This window comes from Canis aureus, chromosome 10 (assembly GCF_053574225.1).
Source record: "Canis aureus isolate CA01 chromosome 10, VMU_Caureus_v.1.0, whole genome shotgun sequence".
Lineage (NCBI taxonomy): Eukaryota > Metazoa > Chordata > Mammalia > Carnivora > Canidae > Canis > Canis aureus.
Window position 1 is genome coordinate 62,796,313 of NC_135620.1, and position 21,120 is coordinate 62,817,432.

The following is a 21,120-nucleotide window of genomic DNA, read 5'->3' on the forward strand; positions in this document are numbered from 1 at the left end:
CTGGCTCTGCCTATGTCCCCTGCACAAGCTTTTTTTTTTTTTTTTTTTTTTAAGATTTTATTTATTTATTCATGAGAGACACACAGAGAGAAGAAGAGACATAGGCAGAGGGAGAAGCAGGCTCTCTGTGGGGAGCCTGACGCAGGACTCAATCCCAGGACCCCAGGATCATGACCTGAGAAAGGCAGATGATCAACCACTGAGCCACCCAGGCGTCCCTGCACAAGCTCTTGTGATATAGTACGTGTCTCCAGCAGAAGGTTCAGAGGAACCTTCCTATCCCAACAATCTATAGCGCATATTTTTAACTCCTGCATTGAAGTGCTCTTTCTAATAAATATTTCTTGTATGCTTTTCCAAGTTTATGATTTGCCCTCAGCATTTATACGTGATCCATCCCAGGGCATTTTTATGTGTCTCATTTCCAATACTTTCCCTCTTCCATTGGTATTCTCCATCTTTAGAGTTGGTCTCCTGGACCAACTGATTGTTCTATAGCTCATTAGTTTTTCTTATATGATTTTTGAGGATCAAAAACTTATTAGAAAATTTATACAGTGCAGTCATTTAAGCTTCTTATAACTTTAATTATGTGAACTGATATACAATCACTGGATGGCAGCAAATTAGTTGACTATAGTCTTCTTTTTTTTTAAGATTTTATTCATTTGTTTATGAGAGAGAGAGAGAGAGAGAGGCAGAGACACAGGCAGAGGGAGAAGCAAGCTCCATGCAAGGAGCCCGATGTGGGACTCGATCCTGGATCCCAGGATCATGCCCTGAGCCAAAGGCAGATGCTCAACCCCTGAGCCACCCAGCCATCCCAGTTGACTATAGTTTTCAAGTGGAACCTGGCCCAGCAGAACCTTGGGAGGCATAGCTAACTAAGCATTGTAAGTATGTATAGAAAGATTGCAATACTTAAAAAAGAAAGAAAGGAAAAAATAAAGATCGAAGTTCTAATCATGTTTTGTTTATTTCAGGTGGCACCCAAGTTCCAGAATTTCTGGCAGAGACTGCAGATCTTCTTGAAATGGGGGGTGGAGGGGAGGGCAGGTTCCTCAGATCATCCCCCACCTCCTACTGGTCATCATGTCTTGTCACCTCCCTCACTCCCCACTACTCTATCCCCTACTACTCCACTGCTCTACTACTCTATCCCCACTGCCCTGCCCTTGAACAAGCCTCCACCCTCTCTATTCCTGGACCACAGCCACAGGTCTAAGGACTTTCTACACAGAAAGTAGTCAGCAAACATTGGGTGAATGGCTGGATTGCTGGCTGGCTGGCTGGATAAAGGAATGGGAAGGAAGGAGGAAAGTGGAAAGATGGAAAGAAGCAAAAGAAAGAAGGAAATAGTTCTTTTTGATATCACATGACTAGTACTTGCAAATCATAAATGACCATGCTGTGAAGCACACTTAATTTCGTAATCCTCTAAGTAGCAGAATGAACCCCAAAACATAATTTCTCTCCTTCCCAATTCACCAAGGACTCCACTATCTATGTGTATAGTTGTCAGTTGATAATTAAAAATGCTTTATATATCCACCAACCAAAAGCAGAGGAACAGATTATATTCTCACATGGCCCCCTGGGCAGGTGATGAGGCATTCAGTGGCTTGTGCTGACAGCTCCCCTCTCCCCTCTTACACATAGCCACAAAAGTCACCAGGACCCTCAGTGACACTTACCTGACTGCCTGTTCTTTCAAACCAGAAAGCCCCACCACATCACTTATCCAAGAGAGCTAAGTCCTTCTCCTCACTTGTCCGGGAGTCTGAAATCCCTGCCTTGGAAAGCTGTGCTGGCCAAGAGAGAGACAGCCTAGGCTATAAATTGATAAATAACCTAAGTAACAACCTGGAAGTCAGAAACCCACTCTTAAGACCATCATTCTCCTTGTTTTGGTGGAAATTGACTCTTCACATTAAACTATTGATTGTATCTCTGTTAACTAAATTGCTATTTATTTTAGGGTTATGATATTAGGACTTTATCATGTTTATACAGGTGAATGCTTTTTGGCTTACTATGCATGGGGAAGGACTATAAAATGAATGTGCGTGGATGTTAACAGCTTTGGGTACTGCCTTGGTGACTTTGCTTGGTGGAGCCCTATACCGTGGTTTAAACCTGGGCTACTTGCCCTTCCCTGGGTGCAACTCTATTGAAATAAGCTAAACATGGTTTTTGTCCATAGAAAACCATGTGTTTAAAACCAGTTGAGAAGGTAATTGCCCATGGCAAAGCTTAGCAGACTTTCCCTAAAGACAGAGAAACTCTTTCCTACCATCTTTAAGCAAAGCATGTAGTGAATGCCCACAGTGTGACTGGAGGGTAAGTGGAGGACCCTATAAGTCTGAGTCCAAGCAGTTCTAATAACCTGGAGGTTATAAAAGGGTGAGCAATGAGGCCAAAGAGGAAAGCCGAATAGCCTGTACCATTGGTTTTACTTTAGTTTATAAGCTCTATGGTACAAAGATAGTGTAAAACTTATTAGGTGCTCAATAGAGTACAGAAAGGTGTTTTAAGTGCAAACGTAGGTGCCTAATTAATAAACTTTGTTTGCTGATAAATGGAAAAGTGTTCCAAGATCATGCATCATTTGAGAATCCAAGAGGATCTATGATTCAATTAAAGTAAAGGTGGTAAAGAGCCCAAGTCCTATGAAGCATCCTATTCTAAGTGCTCTTGTTCTGAGGGATTAAAAAAAATTAGGTTTGATACATGTTTCAATAGCTGATGATGATAGCGACTGTGCTACCAAAATGATAAGAAAAGAAGTATTGAAACGTTTCAGCCAAACTGAATTTTCACACTTACGTATCTTTACGTGATATATAATCTGCAGGTGGATTTTTTTTTTTTTACTATTTTCAAACCTTTAAAAAGTAACATAAAAAGAAACTTTTCCTTTTTTAAATTAAGACATAATTGGCATATAATGTTGTATTAGTTCAGGTGTACAGTATAATGATTTGATATATGTGTATATTACAGAACGATCACCACAATCTAATTAACATCCATCACCATACGAAATTACAAAAGATTTTTTTCTTGTAACAAGAACTTAAAAAAAAAAAAAAGACTTTATTTACTTATTTTAGAGAGAAAGATAGCACACAAGGAGAGGAGCAGAGGGAGTGGGTTAAGCAGACTCCGTGCTAAGCAGACCCCAACACAGGATTCAATCCCAGGACCCTGAGATCATGACCTGAGCTGAAATCAAGAGGCGGATGACGAACAGACTGAGCCACCCAGGTGCCACTTCTTGTGATAAGAACTTTTAAGATCTACTCTCAGCAACTTTAAAATATACAATACAGCACTCTTAACTAGCATCACCATGCTGTACATCACGTCCCAGGACTTGATTGCTTTATAACTGGAAGTTTGTACCTTTGGACCACCTTTATCCATATCGCCTACTCCCCGAAGCACCTTTTCTAAAACTCAGAACCAATTGTGGAGAGAGTAGAGACCCCCACTCAAGAATCTGGCTAAGCTGCCATCCCACTAGTACCTGGGATTCCAACAGATTAATTTGCCGATTTTGATTGGAAGATGCCTACGGAGAGAGAAAGGAGTTGTTTTAAGTGCTTAAAACTGTAGCTTCCATCTGCATCTATCACAGATTGGTAGTAAAGATCTAAGCTCTTAGCCCGCACCTGTTCTGTTCCTAGAGTACAGCTTCTCAGGGAGCTTCAAACTCCTCAGTGTGGCTAACCATGTTATCTTCACTAACACAACTGTGTTTTGGGATGTGCAGACAGAAAGCTGGACAGATGGCCCTCAGCAAGGCCCCTACATGCCTTAGTCCTCGGTGCCAAGGGATCCTACAGAGAGCAATGACTCACAGGATTGAATTACAAGGGAAACTCAGAAAGTTATTTGAAAATGTAACTTCAGTTCACCAGAGGTCAGTCCTTTTTCTTTTAATGGACAATTTCAAGAGATAAATGAAATTTTACAGACATATTTGAAGCTCCAATTTGATTTCTGCCCCTTAAATTTGCTGTTTATTAATCTTACATATCTCCTTTATGTTTTCTCTACATATAAAAGTATCTATAATTAGGGGCACCTGGGCGCCTCAGTTGGTTAAGTATCTGACTCTCAATCTCAGCTCAAGGTCATGATCTGAGGGGTGCTTTTTTTGTTTTGTTTTAAAGATTTTATTTATTTATTCATGAGAGACACAGATAGAGAGGCAGAGACATAGAGGGAGAAACAGGCTCGCTGCAGGGAGCCCGATGTGGGACTCAATCCCAGCACTCCAGGATCACGCCCTGGGCCAGAGGCAGTCGCTCAACTGCTGGGCCACCCGGGCGTCCTGATCTGAGGGGTGTTCGATGGAGCCCTGCATCTGGCTCTGCACTGAGCTTGGAATCTGCTTAAGATTCTCCCCACTTCTCCCCCCACCCCCCACCTTGCACATGTGCAAAAAAAATTTTAAGTATCTGTAATCAATAACTAGTATGGCTTTGTATGTTCTAAAGTTTGCATAAGTGGTATTATTTTTAAGATTTATTTATTTATGATAGACACACACAGAGAGAGAGAGAGAGAGAGGCAGAAACACAGGCAGACGGAGAAGCAGGCTTCACACCGGGAGCCTGATGCGGGACTCGATCCTGGGACTCCAGGATCCCGCCCTGGGCCAAAGGCAGGCGCCAAACCACTGAGCCACCCAGGGATCCCCTGCATAAGTGGTATTATACTGGCATTGGACACATCATTCTATAACTTGTTCTTCTTGCACAAAATACATTTTTGAGATTTATATATGTTGATAATACAGTTTTAATTCATTCATTTTACTGCTTTATGGCATTCAATTGAATGAATTGATTTCCATTCTTCTCTTGAGGGACATTTTCACTGTTTTCTATTTGGAGCTGTCATCATCTATAAATATTTTCCACCATGTCACTTTATGCATATGCATACCATATGTCGAGTTTCTCTAGGTTATATGCTCAAAGTGGATTTCCTTTAGTCTTGACTTTCTTGATATTGCCAAACTGAACCGACTTACACTAACATCAGTAGATGAGAGTTTCTGCTGCCCAACGTCTTTGACAACACTGGATGTTATTTGTCTTAGTAATTTTTCCAGCCAGATAAATGTGAAACGATGTCCTCTTGTTGTTTTAATTAGTATTTCCCTATTACTAGAGAGGTTGAGATCTTCTCACTATTAGCTTTTCGGTTTTCCTCTTCTGGGAATTGCTAAGTCATATCATTACATTGTATCATTTGCCTCTGCTTTATTGATTTGTAGTAGTTAAATGTCCTGAATATTAATTAATCTTTTATCTCTAAGTTGTAAAGGTTTTCCCACTGTTTGCCTTACTTTGTCACTTGTGTTTTCCAAATAAAACAGAAGTTTTGTTTCCTTTCTTGCTTGTTTTTAATGTGGTCAGATTTACCTATCTTTTGCTTCATGGTTTGGGCTTTGTGTGGCTTGGTTACGAAATGCTTTTCTAGACAAGTTTGTAAAGATAGATAGGAGAACATCTGAAAGTTTTAAAGTTTTTTAAGTCTCTAGTTAACCTAGAATTTATTCTTTTTTTTTCTTTTTGATGTTGAGATTTAGAGATCTTTGTTTTTTCATGTGGCTAACCAATCATTTCAAGCACTAAACAGTCCATCTCATCCCAGTGATCTATCACATAAGTCCCCATATATGCATAGTCTATGTTCTATTCTCTTTTTGCCTATTCCAGCAACACCACCATACTACCTTATTACCTTTAAACATTTTTTTTTAAGATTTTATTTATATATTCATGAGAGACACAGAGAGAGGCAGAGACACAGTCAGAGGGAGAAGCAGGGTTCCTGCAGGGAGCCTGATGGGGGACTTGATCCTGGAATCCCCAGATTATGCCCTGAGCCAAAGGCAGATACTCAACCACTGAGCCACCCAGGCATCCCTCCCCACCTTATTCTTTTAAAAATGTTATTCATGAACCATTGATCTTTCACACACATTTTAGAATAAGTTGTTAGGTCACACATAATGTCTAAATACACTAAATATCTATTTAGTATGTGAATATACATGTAGCATATTTGATATGTAAATGTACAAACACTAAAAACACTTGAGAATTTTATTCAGGTTACATTAAGTGTATTTAGATTTGAGGACAATTGATAGTTTTACAAAATAGAATCCTTTCATCCATGATGTATCTATTTATTTAAATGTTTTAAGGTTTTTCAATAAAGCTTTATACTTCCATTAAAATTCTGCACACCTTTTTTTAAAGATTTATTCTAGGTTTCTGATGTTTTTGTTTAATGTAAGTAGTATCTTTTGTCAAATTGATATTTGTCCTTTGTTGGAGGTGACAAGAATAAGTTTGATTGCTGTATATTCCATTTATTTCCAGCTCCCTTTTCTTAAAAGTGTTAATAATTTGTAAGTTCTCTTGAAATTGTCTTGTATACAATAATAGTGTCTTGTATGTTATGCTTCCTTTTCTTACTCTGCTGCCTAAGACTTGACAAACTGAATGTTTAATAAAGCAGTTGATAGCCAGAAAGCTTGTTCTGTTTTAAACCATAAAGAGAACACATGAGAATTTGGGGAAATTTTAAATCTTACCAAATATCACGAGACTTACTTTCTCCCCAATTTAATGTTTCATCATGTATGGAGGGTTTGTTTAGAGCACAATAGCTGCTCTAGTCATCCCCCAAATCACTATACGTCAACTATTATTTCCATTTTCCAGTATGCCTATAGCTAAGCTCCCATACACAAAGAACAAATAAGAAATTATACGTTTTGTTAATTTTTGGCAAAGATGGCTAATTTCATATTATCCACAAATACCACACTAAACAGACTGAATGCACACACAGTCATAAAACTCAGCAAGCTGAAGCTGAGACGTCCAAAAACAAAGAAAAGCTCCAACTCTAAAACCATTACACATTCTACTTCTGAAATGATTCCCTTTGAGGCCTTTAAAATGTACTTGTTTGCAAAAAGCAAAAAGAGTTCATTGTTAGCAAGTAGAGGTGGATTATTAGCAGCTGCTACAAAATCAGGGTTAGGACTTGAGGTAGAAAGAGAGTAGGGAAGTTCTGACATTTCATGTGTTAAGCTGATAAAATCTTAAGTCAGTTCTTAACACAGTTACTACTCTTCAGGAAACCCACAATAGTCATGAGGACCTAGGACCCCAATGGCATTATTCTGATAGCTAGACCTCAAGCCAGTAAGAACCCTCGCGTTTTGCTTCCCTATAGCAAGAAGCGAAGAACAGCGGTTTTAAACCTCGCCCCTCTGAGTCCTATTCAAAGATTAAATCACAATTAAAAGTAGATTTTAAGGGGCACCAGGGTGGCTCAGTGGTTGAGCATCTGCCTTTGGCTCAGGTCGCTCCTGGGGCCCTGGGATCCAGTCCCACAATGGGATCCCTGCTGGGAGCCTGCTTCTCGCTCCACCTACGTCTCTGTCTCTCTCTGTGTCTCATGAATAAATACAATCTTGGGGGGGGGGGGGGGAGCAGATTTTTAAATCCACACCTTAAAACACGATTTCAAGTGTGCTACATTTTAAAGACGCTTTATTACAAAATATAAAGCTAGAAGAGTAAAATAGAAAAGTTATCAAATCAATAAATAAGCTTTTACTTTTTCAGGATGATTTACTGCAGGGCTTTTCCAAACAGACCGTCTTATTTACTGTGTTGAGTCATCAGAGAAAATAAGTGAGACTAAACATCGGTCACTGTCACCTGAAAACTAGAAAAGAAAATAAAGTTACGTTGACAGGGCAAGAAAAGTAATTCCTCTTACAGAAATTGAACACACGAGCTATTTTTTGTAGGTTCTCATTTGCTAAATGGACGATTCAGAATTTTGTGAAGCAGAAGCAGCAAGCTCCTGAGCTTGAAAGCAGCCTCTAAACGCGCTTAACTATTGTTTGTTTATTTGTTTTGCGCTGTTTGCTAGTCGAAGTGCAAACAGGCAAAAGCAGAAAGACACCACCAAGGCCCCAGGCACGAGCTCAGCGCCGGGCCGCGCCAGCGAGGAATCCGTCTCGCCGCTTTAAGCCGCGGCAGGGCCCTCGGCCCGCCCACAAGGGGCGGGGCCAGCGCGGCGCCTCCTGGGAATTGTAGTTCCCCGCCCGAGCGCTCCTTGCCTCGTTTCTTTCCAACCCCATCGTCCTCCAGCAGCCTACAGATTCCGAAACTGCTTTGGATGCAGCACGAGGCACAACCGGAGATAAAAGGACAGGATCGGGACGCCACTGAGGAGCGTCTAGAAGATGTTTGGTGGCGGCGCCAGCTCCGCGCATGCGCGGGTGGCCGGGCGGCCCTGGGCGGGCAGCTAGGTAGGGCGGGGGCAAGTTTGAGATGATCCGGTTTGCGAGTCGCGCTTGCAAGCGAGGCCTTGGAGGGAGCTGCCTGATAGCCCGGGGGAGTGCTCCTCCTTCGGCCTCATCCTTTCATCCCTACCCTTTCGGATTTGCAGAATTGCGGCCTTCCCCCCGCCCCCACCTCCACCCCTCGCCCCCCGCCCCCACCCTCACCCCCACTCCCCACCTTCACCCCCCCACCTCACCCCATTCCCCACCCCCACTCCCCACCTTCACCCCCCACCTCACCCCATTCCCCACCCCCACTCTCACCCCCCCACCTCACCCCCATTCCCCACCCCCACTCCCCACCTTCACCCCCATTCCCCATCCCCACCGCCCCACCTCACCCCCATTACCCATCTTCACCCCCCCACTCCCCACCTTCACCCCCCACTCTCACCCCCCACTCCCATTCCCACCCCCCTCACCCCCCCTCACCACCACCCCCAGCCTCCCTCTCCGTGGGAAGCTTTTCCCTGCTGTTATGAAATCCGTGCAGGCTTCCCAGCCAAGGCCTTTTAGCCCGCCTGGAATTCAAACTGCCCCCTCCCTGCCAAATCCAGGGCATGTGAGGCAGCAAAGGAGCAGGCACAGGCCCTAAAAAGCAGTGCCCTGTCCCTTCTCTTAAATCCACCGTTACCCTGCCCTTCTCTTCCCCTGCAAAGCTGGGGACCGGTTAGGACGCGTGAGATGGACGGGATGCTTACCGCCCCCGCCCCCACCTTTGGCGAAGATCTACAGCCCCCTTTGCTCCGGGAGGTGGCATCAGTATACAGGAGGCCCGGGAGAGAACTCTCCAGTGTAGTCCGTACAAAGCCTCAGGACAGCAGTTCTAAATTCGCGGCTTTTCCCACAACTTCACAGATGTCTCAGTAAAAGCTAGAAGATGTAACCAGCAGGGCCTGACGCTAGCTGGCTTTCCCTGGTTCACCGCAGCCCCTGGTACATTAGTGAGCAGTCACCCCCCGGCACATACACACACACCCCATGAGTGAGCCGGACTTGCAGCAAGCACACAGGATGTTGCGTAGGGAAGGGCTCATGATTGGGCACAGACTTGGTGCTGGGAAACAGGTACATCACATCACAACTTGGCTTAAAAGACTACCGTCGCCGAGAGACAGGTTGGACTGTAAAGCCCCCTGCATTTCCCAGAGGGTGGCATTCAACACAGTTTGTTGTGTGACTTGTTTGTCTGCCTTTCTTGAGAATCTGCAGGACTGTTTCATTTACCATCGTGACTGCGGTGTTAACACCCTGTGGCCTTAGTAAATGTCAAATGATGAGATGCATGAATCCAGTGTCTGCCCTTCAGGTCTGTACCCAAAGTCGGCTGGGAGCAGTGGAGATGAAAATAGTGATGCAGGTTTATACAAAGGTTTGGCACAGGAAGCAAGAAGCGCAAACTGTCTGGAGAAAGAGGTCCCTGAAGCCTGCGGGGAGGACGCAGTATCCGCTAAGTCTTCTAATGGTCCCTCACTGTCCAGCAGATAGGAAATTCTCCTTCCGGAACGCCCGAATGAGCTTTGCCTGAGAGGGATGGGGCTGATTAAGAGCCCACCAGGACGGGAACACAGATGCTACCCTCTTCCAGGTGGTCATCTGGAGAAGCCGCACTTGCCAGGGACCCTGGCTTTCTTCAAACATCTTTGGAATGCTCTCTGTGGAAATGCCTTTTGAGCTTACAGCACATTCTTTTGGACCTCCTCAGCACTGGAACATCTCGTTCCTTCAGAGATTTGATATTTGGGGATAGCCAGAAGTCATTTTGGATGCAGGTCTAGAGGATGAGGAGGACAGTCCTGCTGCAATTTTGGGGAAAACTGTTTGTTTCCATAGGGCAGGGTTCTCATCGTAGAGTGTGTGGAAGCGTTAAGTGTATGTATCTTTTCCTAAGGGATTGTGTCTTTAGCTTTCATCCTATTCCCCAAGGGCCCCATGATGCAAAAAAGATTAATAAACATTGCTATACAGTTATGAGGTCATTTCTTCTATGCTTGCAAGCTGGCTCTGAAGGAGAGTCATGTGGTAGGAGAGCAGAGGGCAGGTTTCAGTTCCTCCTAGAATTTGATGTGTGGTCTCTGGGTTCCAAAGCTCCTGGAGCCTCAGTGGCACACAAACTGGAAAGCAGAACTGAGAGGGGGTGAGGGACAGGGGTCCTGCCTTGCCCTGTGACTGCACGAAATTCCAACATAGGAATTCCAGAAATGTTCTTGAACAATAACAGCATCCCCAGACTGGGCATGTAATGCAACCTTCCCAAGTGACTCCTTCAAATAACAGCCCTAAATTGGGTATGTGCTAGTGCTAGTGTGCTTGTTCAAAGAAATCAGCCTCCTGATGTCAGAAACGAGTATCTAGTAATGACAGTTATGCCAAATCAAAGAGGGAAGGCAAAGACTTGAAAACCAGAGACTTGCTAAGAACAGTGCACATGGTCAGGGAAGAAGGAATCAGGAAAGAGGAAAGAGGGTATCAGAGCATCACACGCTGCTAGGGGTGGGAGTCCGCCAAGACAGGCAGCACAAGAGGCCTAAAAACAAGGATTCTCCCTTAAGTGAAGCTTCTGGTAGAAAACTTAATCTCCAGAAGGAGCAATTGGAGCAAACAGAATTTAAGCAAGACAGTTATTTGGCAGGGAGCCCCATTCCAGGAACAGGGTGACCTGAGACTAGGCCAGGAGCCATAGCTCTCAGAGTCAGTTCCAAAGCCTGCAGCGAAGGACTCTGACACCAGCTGTGGGGGCAAAGACCCTTGGGACCAACCAACTGCAACCAGGGAAAAGCTGAGGAGCTGGTCACTGAGAGTCATCACCAGCCATATGTCTGTTCTTTCCCTAATGGCATGACTCCTGGTCTTATTTTTCAATTACTGCCAAACTCAGAAGGAGAAAATGAGCATGTTCCTTTTTGGCTTCCCCAGTCCACAACACAGCCTAAAGCTTTGGTGTGGATCAGTCTGGAAGGAAGAGCTGGGTCTAGTGGTCACGTCTACATTGGAGCCTCAGGGCCCTTTTCATCACAGGGTACTCAAGCCATGAGCAGTTGTGATTGAACTGGAGGCCTTAAACACAAATTTGGTCTCCTAACTTTAAAAAAAAACTACATACTCAAGAGCTACCCTTGAAGAGAAGGGAGTGGATGGGGGCATCCCTGCTCTGCTGATTTATGCAATGGTCACAGTCAGGGCCAGAAACAGAGTGAACAGAGTGAACTGAGATTAGAAACACAGGAAAAGCTGCTTCCACAAGCTTTCACTACTCTTCACTTACGTATGTATGCGAGCTTTCTACCTTCGGCTTAAGTTGTTTCTCTTTCTGCAATTCCTGCTTTCCATTATTTGCATCTATCAGAATCCAAGAAGAGGGAACATCTCCCCAAGGAATGCTGTTTTCTCCCAACTGAATGCTTTTATCTTTCTGGTCTAGCAAGTTCCTACACATCATTTATGACTCTTGGACACCCACTCCATTGTGAATCTTTCCCCGACATTCCCTCCATGCCCTCCTGGGCTCAATTTTACTCACCTGATCCTCTGAGCAGTCATTGCACCTTGACATTCCATTCTCCCAGCCACAGTGCTTAAAAGCCCTCCACAAACTGGCCTCTGTTCCAACACGTCTCTATTCTTGCTTCTTATTCTAGTTACGTGTACGAGCCGCCTCAGACACTCTACCTCCCTCCACTGTACAACTACCTGGCAAAGTCCTTCATCTTCTAGGTACCCCCTCCATTGTTTTTCCCTCAGAAGCCTTCCCTAACCCCAAAAAGAAGTAACTGCCCCCTCACCATCTGCCTGGGGACTTTGAGAAATTTCAATACACTGTGTTAGGTGCCATGTTAGGTATGTTAAAAGTTTCATTTATACACCTATCTCCTGAACTAGACTACGGGTTCTTTTACCAGAGGGAGCATGCTTCTTTCATCCTTGAACTTGGGACTTAACACTCAGTGAATGTTGAATAAATCAATGAATGGATGAATGATATAGTATGTCCCTCCCACTTTATTATTAAGTCTTGGAGGTTAGGAATATTGGCCCATTTATCTCTTGCTCTTCATAGCTAGTTTAGTGCCCAACATATAATAGGCATCCAATAAATATTTTTCATTGAGTGAATGCAGGGATGAATGAATAAAGTCTTTTGTAATATCTCTAACCTGATAGGTGCTTTGCCTCCTTTGAAATCTCAGGCACTATCCTTGTGTTTTTCCTATAGCATTTTCCTTAGCTTCCACATAGCTCTCTAACTCCCCCCACTTAGTGGTCACTCCTCGAGAGCAGAAGTTGGGCCTTACCTCTGTTTCTGTCCCCTGTTACAGGGTCGGGCATATGGCAGGTACTTAAAGTTGAGCTTTTCTGAGAAAGATAAAAGTCACTGTCATTCTAACTCCTGTTCCAGCAATAAGATGCCCAAATACATGAGCTACACATACGGAGTTTCCTCATCCACTCCTTTGCCTCACACAAGTTTCATGTTGCCATTTCCAGGCAAAGCTGAAAAGGCCATGTGGCTCCATATCTGTGCTAGCTGTAATTCCTGTACTAGTAGGTGCTCAGTAAACAGCGTTTTTATGTTAATAAAAGATATGACGCTCATCAAGAATGAATGAACCCAAAGATGAAAGATGAAAATCACATCAGCCCATAAGGAGGAATGGAAAGGCAGATCGTGCATTCCCCCTCAGGGTAACGGTGTTGAAAAGCCTGTTTTTCTCCATAAAAGACAATTCCAAAAAAAACAAAAAAAAGACAATGCAATGTATGCATTTCAACTTCAAAATGTTAAAGCCCCTCTAATTTGGTCATAGCTAAATAGAGAAGAGCAATCCTCAAGATTAGAATCCATTAACAGTTGTGGGGATTTTTCATCCATCACTTTGTGTAAACATTCACTTCCCTCTCTTCCTTCCTTCCTCCCTTCCTTCCTTCCTTCCTTCCTTCCTTCCTTCCTTCCTTCCTTCCTTCCTTCCCCTCTCTCTCTGTCCCTTTTTTCTTTTTTTTTTTTTAACATAGGTTTATTGAGGATGCACTATGTTCTAGGTACTCCTTGTAAGTGCCTTATACTCATAATTTCTCTTAACTCTTGTGATGATTCTACAATGTAGGTATTAGAGTATTCACTTAAAATGTGGCAAAACCAGGATCAGATTCAAGAAGTTGCCTGAGGCCTCACAGCCAGTAAGTACTGGAATCATAATTTGAACCCAGGTCTCATAAACTCTGGAACTTATGTGTTACTATTTAATTTCTGTATTATAATGCCTCTCCAGACATTTCCTTTCTTTTTTTTTTTAAGATTTTATTTATTTATTTTTTTAAAATTTTAATTTATTTATGATAGTCACAGAGAGAGAGAGAGAGAGAGAGAGAGAGGCAGAGACATAGGCAGAGGGAGAAGCAGGCTCCATGTACCGGGAGCCCGACGTGGGACTCGATCCCGGGTCTCCAGGATCACGCCCTGGGCCAAAGGCAGGCGCCAAACCGCTGCGCCACCCAGGGATCCCCTAAGATTTTATTTATTTATTCATGAGAGACACAGAGAGAGAGAGAGGCAGAGACACAGGCAGAGGGAGAAGCAGGCTCCATGCAGGGAGCCCGATGTGGGACTCGATCCGGGATTCCAGGATCACGCCCCGGGCCGAAGGCAGGTGCTAAACTACTGAGCGTCCCACTCTCCAGACATTTCAATGGGTCTGCTCTCACCAAGCTTACAATTAGGAAGACAGACAGCAAAAGTAAATCAAGTACAGAGTCAGAGGTTAGCAAAGGATAACTCTGGAACAGGAAAAGCCATCTATTTCAGGGCAAGAGTAGGACCAGCAACAGCTTTTCAAGGAATGGGTCACTTAAATTAAGATCTGAAGGATACCTGGGAGTTCACTAGATCAGCCAAGGACATCATCTGGATGGAGGGACAGCAAATGCAAAGGCCTGGAGGTTGAGCAGGAGCCCAAAACATTGAAGGAACTGATTTCTTTGGTTAAGCATCTTAGTCATTTAGTCATTCTGTTTACAAAGGTTGTTTTTTTTTTTTTTCTTGTATAGCTCACAGTGGCTAATTGTCTTTGCTTTTGTCTAAAAGTGCTGAAGTGTAAGAGTGAGTGGTCATTGAAATGAATTAGGGTTTAGGTTGATTTCAAATGCTATTGAGGGGACCAGTACATTCTGATGTTCAAATGACACAGCCAAGTGGCCAACAGCATGTGCCCTGCTGTTCTAGTGAAATGAGATAGCTGTGAAAGTGCACTAAGATCCTTTAGGGACTGAAGAGTCCAAAATGTGAAGGCTTATATTATGCTTTCTAAAAAGGAATTATCATTTATCATTTCTACAGGACATACAAATATAAATCATTTTACACTTATGTCAGTCACGAAATCTGACGTCAATTTAAAATGAAGCTATTTCACTAGTTACCCCAAACACTCAAAGATCTAATTTTTTAAAGTAGGCTCCACACCCAGCTCACATCCCAGAGACCAAGACTCGAGCTGAGATCAAGAGTTGGACACCCAACCAATGATCCACCAAGGCACCCCCAAATGATACTAAGATCTAAGGTATAGGTCCCTGAGGATCCATGATACTATTCTCTTTAATTTGTATACATTTGGAATTTTCTATTAATAGCTTTAAATTTTTAATAGACTTTATTCTTTAGAGCAGTTTAAGATTTATAACAAAATTGAGTTGAAAGCACAGAGTTCTTACACACTCTTTGCCTTGACAGCAGCTCCCTCGACCACATCTATATCATAATAGATTTTTCATATCTAGACTTTATTTTTAGCGACCTTACATTAAAAGACTTTATTTCTTAGAGCAGTTTTAGATTTTTGGATTTTTTATATCTAGACTTTATTTTTAGACTTTACATTAATAGACTTTATTTTTTTTAGAGCAGTTTTAGATTTATAGCAAAATGGAGTTGAAAGCACAGAATTCTTACATACTCCCTGCCCCAGCAGCAGCCCCCGTATCAACATTCTGTACTATAATGGATTTTTTTACATCTATTCTCTAAGTCAGATATAAGGGCACCTGAGTGGCTCAGTCAATTAAGCATCTGCCTTTGGTTCATATCATGATTCTGGGGTCCTAGAATGGAGCCCCATGTCCTGCTCCCTGCTCAGCAAGGAGTTAGCTTCTCCCTCTCTGTCTGCTGCTTCCCTATTTGTGCTCTTCTTATGCCATTTCTGTCAAATAAATTTCTTTAAAAAAAAAAGAAAATTTTTTAAAAAAACTAGTTACAAACAGTGGTGAGGAAAAGCAGAGAATGTTACAAGTATGTGTACTAGGAGAACTCCCTAAGTATAGGTGGTCAGGGAGGGTTTCCCCAGAGAAAATCAACAGGTAAGTTGAGATCGGAAGCATAAGTAGGAATGAATGAGGCAAAAATGACAGAGGAAAGCTTTTCAGGCAAACAAAGTAATGTCTTCAAAGATCTTAAGGCAAGAAGGAGCCTGGTATATTTTGGAGCTGAAAGCTGATGGACAAGGACAGAGATGAAACTGGAGAGGCTGGTGGAGGCAAGAATACATGGGCACCTAAGCTGTGTTCACGTGTTGTCTTTGCCTTTATACCCTGAGTGATGGGAAACAATGGGTAGGTTTTATATAGGAGGATCACAAACAGATTTTGTTTTAAAACAAAGGCCCTGACGGCATGCTGAGGAATGGATGGAAGTGAAGTAAGAATGAAATTGGGGAAACTCATGAGGAAACTATTGGAATAGACCCAGAGATGATGGCAGTGTAATAAAGTGGAGAGACCAAGAAATGGATGGGTAGCACAGGTACCAACAAGGTTTGGCATTTGCTTTGAAAAAGTAGGAGGCTGCTGGGTTTCTAGGTTTGCAAAACTGGATAGATTATGGTGCATTTTCTGAGATGGGAGTAGAGGTGAAGAGAAGATCAGGAATATACACAGGCTCTATAGCTATTTTTCTCTATTTCAAATAATAACTCCCCTGTGTGAGGCACCCTGCTAGGTGACTCACATTCTGTATCATACAAGCCCTTTCATCTGATGAAATAGGGACTGGCATCAACCAGGTTGATTCCCATACTGCCACAGTTCAATGAACTTTAAGAGATTGTTTACTGTGCTCCGTTATCATGTCAAGTGCACGTTGTTTATCACCTATGCTCAGCCCACTGGGACAGATATATGCAGCTCTAAGTATTGCTTCCAACACCCTTCCCAATTATTTTCTCATATGACTCACTGGACAACTCCTACTCCTTTTTTCTTCTCTCAAAGCTATACCTGCTCCATGGTAACCTGTAAGGCAGGTTTATCTAGGTACTTTCCCCTCCCCCTCCTCTTGATCAGACCAAGTGGCCACCAGGGCAAACATATTCTCAAACCATACCTTTTGGAGATTCATCTTTGATTCATTATCCCAAATCCTCCATCCCATTAAATATTACAGTCACATTTCTCTCTGGCCTCACTTCTCTTACTAAGTGATCTGCCCACTGTTACAGGGGACAATCCCCAAGTTCTCACCTTCCACTTCAAAGCTTTTATCAGAACAAGCCAGCATTATTTCCATCTTCTCCTTATTCTAGACTGCCTTCTCTATTTCTCTGAGGCCCTTCTGTTATTAGTTCTCTTTGGTAGCAACCAAGAGTGACCAGGATGTTTTCATATATGTTGTGCCACTTAATGCCCACACCACCGCTCCCTAGTTCCTGTTCCCATGCCTGGTGTATAGAGTCATCTAAATATTTGTTGAATTAATGAATGAGCTGTGCTGCTGGGAAATCAAAGAATGCCCTATTTGAAGGGATGTCAGGCCCTATTTTCTGTTTCTTAAGATAAATTTTAATTTTTTTAAGTGTTCATAAATAATAGTTAATCTATAGCCTATTACTGATTTTAAACTATTAATTCATTTAGAATAGTATAATTCATTTTGTATGGATTACTGTACTATAAATATGAACCTGATACTCCCAAGTGAACTATTGTTTAAATCAGAGGTAATAAAAAAAAATCAGAGGTAATATTATACCAAAACACCACTAAAAAGTAACAATTAAAAATGAAAAATGAATATTATCTATTATCTTACGGTGCTTCCACAACAATCCAGATTTTTAGCTTTGGGTATCCATTGAACATAGCTAGATGACTATTCTATAATACTTCAGTACCTCTTCTAGACTTGCATTGAACTGTAGATGTAGATGTAACTTTCAGCCTAGACGATGCCATATTATTGTTTGGTGCATTTTGGTAGCACTTTATATTTGTAAAGTGCATAACAATCATATTCAATAGTGTTTCTGCAAAGCCCTCCTATGAGGTAGTGGTAGCTCAGCATTCCTGAAGCCAAGCATAAAAATAAGTGTGCACTTATCAGGAAGATGCTGATAGGATCCAAATGAAATGTCAGTGAAAACTAATGCACAATATTCAAAACGGTACAGTTTCTCTCGATTCATCTCAGCAGAACTAGCAAAATCTCTTTCTATACTATCTGAATTTCCAACCCCAGAAATGAAGCCTAATTTTGAAAGAATTAAGTGATTATTATATTGGATATTACTTTAAATGTTAGGGTTTATATTACCACTTAAAACTTAAGTACAAAAGAAAAAACTTAAGTACAACAGAAGACTGAGTTCATAAAGGCGATGTTCACTGTATTCACATGTGTTAACTCATTTGCGTTCTTAGCCAGAGCGATTTTCTAGCAGTCAGATTAAGGTAAAAATTAGATTCTCTTCTAGAAGAAAAATCTGAATTATTCAAATTAAATGGATTTGGAATGGCCTCAAATGACCTGGAATTTCCCATCTTAAAGATCAAATTTTACTTCATTAGCCAAAACCTTTCACCTATCACCACCTACATTCAGACCAGCACACTCCCAGAACCTGTTGTAATGTGGGAGAGAGCTCTAGTCCATAAAGGACTAAAAGAAAGGGCAAACACAAATAACTGAAGGGAAATTCTTAGTGTCATTTAGGGATTGTATTTGCCCAGAAACCTGACTACAAAGGCTTCATCAAATATAGGTCCTTTCTCCTGTATAACTGGAAGCCTTAGAATTGGGTACTTGGGGTTGTATGGAGGCTCCTAGATGCCATCAAGGACTCAGGTTCCCTCTGTCTTTTTGAATCACCACATTCCACATGTGGCCTGGTTCAAGGTGGGGGCTCTATCTCCAGCCTCTCACAAGTTTCATACAAAAAAGAACAAGGAGGAAGTGAAGACGGAAGAGGAAGAGGAGGAGGAAGAGGAGGAGGAGGAGAAGAAGAAAAAGACAGCACAAGTATCAAGAGAACAAGACTTCAGGATTGCCATCAGACTCCCCATAGATTTCCATGTAGCCTCACTGGAGAGTCCCCACTGCCCTCCTACCCTGTCCCCCATCAGCTGCATGGGAGAGTATAGTAATGTGTTTGTTTTTTCTAAAACTGGGTGTATCCCAAACAAAACTGACACTTTGGTAATAATAATAATAATAATAAAATGAATGAATGGATGGGAGTTATAAACTAGCAGTATCCACCAAACTCATTGTTTTCAGTGTGAATTATAGAGACACATGAATATATGGTACAGAGAAAGAACATGCTGATTAGTGACAAGAACAACTACAGGAAGATGAACTGGTGCAAGAAAGGTTTTGTGGAGGTTACCAACCCCCTCTCGCAGCCTCTGGGAGTTGTTACAAGATTTCAAGGTGGAACCACATGTACAAAGTGCCTTGTATAATTGTGATGAAAGTGTTAAACTTTATGTAGAGTGTATTTTAAATCGCCCAGGTGTGCACAGGGAGCCATATTCAAGAGTGTTCATCCCAGAATTCCCACAGCCAAAATTGGAAAAAACATAAATGTCCATAAACAAAAAGAATAGATTAATTTGGAGTTATTCATAGTGTGTGGAATACTTTACAACAGCTAAAATAAGAAAAATTTTACAAAGGTAGGTTGTGGGCACTAAGGTGTTTATTATATTACTTGTTTTGTTTTTCTGTGGGATTCAAATATTTCACAATTTTATAAATTAGCAAAATAAAACAAAACTTGGGCAGTGTTTCTCAATATTTTATCCATAAACCACCTGCATCAAAAATCACTGAAGCTAGGGATCCCCGGGTGGCGCAGCGGTTTGGCGCCCGCCTTTGGCCCGGGGCGTGATCCTGGAGACCCTGGATCGACTCCCACGTCGGGCTCCAGGTGCATGGAGCCTGCTTCTCCCTCTGCCTGTGTCTCTGCCTCTCTCTCTCTCTGTGTGTGTGACTATCATAAATAAATAAATAAATAAAAATTTATTAAAAAAAAAAAATCACTGAAGCTAAAAAATAAAAAAAATAAAAAAATCACTGAAGCTATATGTCAAAATGCAGATTCCTGGGGCCACTCCCCAGGCCAATACCAAAAACTCCAGCCTGAATCCAGCAGTCTATATTCCAAAGAAGACGACCATTTAGGAGATTCCTAAAGGAGCACTGACACAGGGTTTTAGAAAGGAAAACAGTTTAGTAGAAAACAGAAACTGAGTAGAGCTCTGGGCTGGAGAAATGAGTCATGCAGAGCTTAGAGGGGGCTGAAACTGTGGTACACCTCAGAGTCTGGGCGGGAGGCACAAGAACTGTGGCCACTTCACGCAGGAGAGAAGGGGCACTAAGTGGTGAGCAGGACCCATCAGGATTAAACTGTAAAAAACAGAGAACCCGAATATCAGTGGCCTAAACCAGCAAGCCTTGCATTTCCTGCTCCTATGGAAGAAGTCTGGAGTTAGTCAGTATGGGGGTGGGGGAACAGGTGTAGCTCTCCACAGTGTCAGGAAGCCACATCTGTCCTATGCCACCGTGGCTCTGCCCCACGCTCAGCATGCCAAGCCAACCTCATGGTCTAAGGTGACTGGTGAACTTTGGCCACCGTAACTATACTGCAATCAACAGGAAAGAAGAAAGAGGGGGGGAAAGCCTATCTCCTTTTAAAGATACTTCCCCAAAGTAGTATACACCACTTCCGCTCACATCCTGAAATCTGTCTCATGGCCATACATAGCTGACCATGAGGCCAGGGACCAGGGACATGATGCCTTTATTCCAGGTGGCCAGGTACCCAGCTAAAGATGGGGAGGAGAGGCTCTATCAGCAGCGCAGAGAAAGGGGTAGAAAAGACGTAGGAGTATCTGACCTAGAGGGCCAGGGGTTGCAAGCCTTAAAGCTCTGCTGCAAAGACCCAGGAAGCTGCTGTGAAGGCGGAGGGTCAGAGCCATCCTGGTCAGATGATTTCTGGCATGGCGAGTAAGCTGGATTTCTGCTTTTCAAAGTGTCACCCCTGGGCCAGCAGCATCAACTTCACCTAACAGAAAATGCAGACTCAATCTGCACCCAGCCCTACTGAATCAGAATCTGCATTTGAACACGATGTCCAGCACTGGGCCGTAATATCCCAGAGAAGAAAAAGGAGAGAGACTGGGGAGGCTGGCAGCACAGGACTGGGACTAGGGTGCCCTACATAAAGGGGTGGCTGGGCTCCTGTGAGTCGGAGAGCCCCCTATGGAAGAGGAGGCCAGACTTGACTCGGGGCTATGCATGGAAGACACTGCCAACAAAGGAGAACAGGGAAGAGGAGGAGGGATGCTTGAGAAATGTGGAAAGAACGTGGCCTTGAAAACACACTTGAAAAGAGTATCAGTGAAGTGTAGACTCAACTACCCTGCATTATAGACCAGGGAACACTTCATCTTCGCAA

The 21,120-nt window shown here is 42.8% G+C and overlaps 1 long non-coding RNA gene across 2 annotated transcripts in view; it reads right to left on the reverse strand.

Moving 5' to 3' along the window:
- Window positions 1–7,610: 7,610 nt before the first annotated feature.
- The window catches only part of LOC144322580 (uncharacterized), a 181,043-nt gene continuing 167,533 nt past the window's right edge, over window positions 7,611–21,120 (reverse strand). Inside the window, exon 8 of one of the 2 annotated variants that reach the window (XR_013388197.1) lies at window positions 7,611–7,770. This is a non-coding gene — a long non-coding RNA (uncharacterized LOC144322580). The remainder of the gene's footprint in view (window positions 7,771–21,120) is intronic. The other variant, XR_013388200.1, reaches the window with a different exon arrangement.